Source organism: Lolium perenne, chromosome 2, assembly GCF_019359855.2.
Source record: "Lolium perenne isolate Kyuss_39 chromosome 2, Kyuss_2.0, whole genome shotgun sequence".
In the NCBI taxonomy this organism is placed as follows: domain Eukaryota; kingdom Viridiplantae; phylum Streptophyta; class Magnoliopsida; order Poales; family Poaceae; genus Lolium; species Lolium perenne.
In genome coordinates this window covers 245,604,394-245,607,423 of record NC_067245.2, presented here as the reverse complement: position 1 = coordinate 245,607,423, position 3,030 = coordinate 245,604,394, and the positions used below count along the sequence as shown (strand labels likewise).

The following is a 3,030-nucleotide window of genomic DNA, read 5'->3' as shown; positions in this document are numbered from 1 at the left end:
ACCCAAAGTATTTATGGGAACTGAACAAAATCCCAATTAGTTGCATCGTAGATCCATACATCTGAATTAATTTGTTATAAACTTCTTAAATTTAGTTGCAACAAGAAACAAATTTCTGTAGCCTAGGGCCAAGAAAGATTGGAAGCTAAACAAAATTTTCTTAAATACATGTAAAGATATATGAGGCATCTTATGACATCATGTTTAATTCAGCTGCACATGAAGACTGAAACATGCAGCAACAGAAAGACTGAAAGATGCTCCCAAAAAAGTTCAGATATATTCACCTATATGACGTCAGAATGCATGGATCCTTCCAATAAGGTAATCACTAATTAGAGCCAGATTACTCATAGGTATGATCAACCAACTCTTGTGCGTAAGACACCGTATCCAAGTCTTAAAATCAACCATAACAAATAGAAGGTTCGGATCTTTTCCCCTCATTAGATGAGAAATGGAATTTTAGAACGGTCGCAAATCTACAGGAAGGTCAGTAAAGCAAGAAGAAAAAGAAATTAGACACTATAAAAGTGATCATGGAAATGAGCTAGGATAAAACCGCCAAGAGATTGATCGGCACACCTTCATAGCTTGCAAATACACCAACACAAGGTAGCTTGTAATCTGAAATTACAAACATGGAGAAAAATAGCACAGTCGAAGGCTGTAAACTTCAAAGAAAAAAAATGCCACAACTCAAATTGCTTGCTGGCTGGATTTATTTTAAATAGTGTACTTTATGCCACCTACAAACTAATTTGCAATAAGTAGGATAATGACAATAAAATAAATCGAAATAAAGGCTAAATTGTTTTGCCCATGCATCCATTCAACAAAGGCGCATTCCATTTGAACTAAGCTACACTGAAAGTTTCTCTAGGAACAATCGAACTGACATCGAGAATGAGAAAACATTAGCTGCATATATAGATGCAAGTACTCATGAAATTTGCTGGATACGCATAGGAAAAACATGAAAATTTTCCTTACCTCAATGTGGAGTAAGTACTGGCCATCTAAATTCTGAAGCAAATAATAATCCTTGCATACAAAAGGTAAAAGTTATCAGTTCATCGGAAGTAGCAACTTGGGGATTTATAAAGTCAACAACAGAGCCAATCCCGAGTGTAAAGTGTTCCATACAATACATGATTCAGTAGCTTAGAGATGTATACTTGAGTTGAAAGAATGCATGTAACTGACATATATGATCAACTGGAGGCTACCATGTCGCTTCCTTCCAGTAAGAATTTTGTTGTGCTCTTCAGCACACACCAGTAACATGATATAGTACAGAAATAAAAAAAAATACATATTGTAGAGATAGTTCATGCGAGTCATGGGTCATCTTTATTTTCAAGAACTGTATTAACCATTTTCTACACAATATGCAAGACAAGATTGAGGCAATACCTATACTGACGATGACGATGGATCCAGCAGCAGCCACGCCCTCCCAACGCAAAGCGGCCTACGCAGCAGTTCCTCTCGCTGCTCACCCTCCGTGCCACCCATTGTCATGTCCGTCGAGTACGAAATGTCCTTCGCCGCCGGCTTCCAGTGCCGCTTACTATGGTTGGTGGACCAGTTGCTTATTTGCTTCTGGTCCAGCCCCGTTGACTCGCTCCGGCCATGACAAAATATGAGAACGACCTGCTTGGAATTATGTCAAACACCTTCTATGCATAGGTAAGCAGAATCTACATAAACATAATTTTCTTGGATTAAATCGAGAGCGTGAGAGAGAGGAGGAGGAAAATCATTACGAAGAGAAGATCTTGGGTACCTACATCGAAAATCATGTCATTCCCTCTGTTGCTCCGTTGAGCGTTTGGGAAAGAGGGATCAATTGGAGGTCTCCTTTCCACTGCAGTACCTACGTTCGAAGCCAACACTTTTGTTGGCCCTGGGTGATGGCGCCCTCCATGGCCAAGAAGAGGCAGATGAGGAAGAGATCGAAAAGGAACAAAATAATCAAACGGAGCACTCAAAGACAGAGAGGAAATAAAGAACCGTAGAGATCATATCCCAAAACACCACCAAGAAGCACAGGGAATAAGAACGGAACAGAAAACCACCCAAATGAACCAAGAACCAAAACGAAAAAGCTCTAGCTCGCCCAGACGCGCGCTTGCCGCCTCCGCCGACGGCCAAGCAAAGACGCGGGCGAGGAAGGGGCGCGCCAGAGCTCCCTCGCGACGAGCGGCCTTGGAGACCACCTCCCTCCGCGGTACACGGGCAGCGGCTCATACTGCCCGCCCGCATCGCCTTCTCCGGCCTGCCACCTCGGCCGTCCCCGTCCGGCTCCATTGCTGGGAGAGGCGGCGTGCCAACATTGGGAGGAGGAGAGAGGTCGTCGTTGGGGAGGAGAAACGGGATTGGGGAGGAAAGGAGAGCCGCGGATTGGGGAATTTTTTCACCACGGACTGATCTAGGGTTTTCACCAACCCCACGCGCACAGGAAAACGAGGGGACAAAGGCGACGTGAACGAGCGGGCTCGCTGCCTCTGCTCGCCGTCCCCACACACGCTAGGTCCCATTCGTCATGGACCTAATAAGACAAGCAAAAGGTGAAAAGAAAGTTACTCGATCGAACGGCTGTAGTGAAAAGTGGGATGTGACTGGGCAAAACCAACGACCCAGATTCATTTGCCCCTCTCAGACCCCTGGTTGAGAGGGTAGTCTTTGAACATTTATAGGAGAAATTCGTTTAATTCTTGTCTTACCGGATCAATGTTTTCTTGTGTATGGTTGTGTATCATTTATTGGAGATTGGCTTGGCTTGAGGTTCCTCCTATAATTTTGCATTAGTAGATTGGATTTAAAAGATAAAATGAAGCACACATGTACAACATCTTAGCTAGTTAAGGTAAAAGATGCAACACACAATGTGCAGCATGATGCCTCATGCCCGATTTTCACGGATCAATTGTCCACGTGGAGCGTGGCATTAAGATATCAGACAATAGCGTTAACTTTTGTGATGTTACTGTCACCCCCTAGATATTAACCACACTATAGACCCAT

The 3,030-nt window shown here is 43.6% G+C and overlaps 1 long non-coding RNA gene across 3 annotated transcripts; it reads right to left on the bottom strand.

Annotated features, from left to right (window-relative positions):
• Nucleotides 1-355: 355 nt before the first annotated feature.
• Nucleotides 356-2,140, bottom strand: LOC127335482 (uncharacterized). 3 transcript variants are annotated; one of them, XR_011751098.1, is made up of 5 exons: nucleotides 1,794-2,140; nucleotides 1,417-1,703; nucleotides 994-1,044; nucleotides 586-627; nucleotides 356-482 (listed from the first exon to the last, which is right to left on the bottom strand). It is a non-coding gene; the product is annotated as an uncharacterized lncRNA (long non-coding RNA). The 3 variants fall into 3 exon arrangements; XR_011751097.1 differs by having other exon boundaries at nucleotides 356-627; nucleotides 1,794-2,136; XR_007872819.2 differs by lacking the exons at nucleotides 356-482; nucleotides 586-627 and adding an exon at nucleotides 683-894 and having other exon boundaries at nucleotides 1,794-2,136.
• Nucleotides 2,141-3,030: the final 890 nt, after the last annotated feature.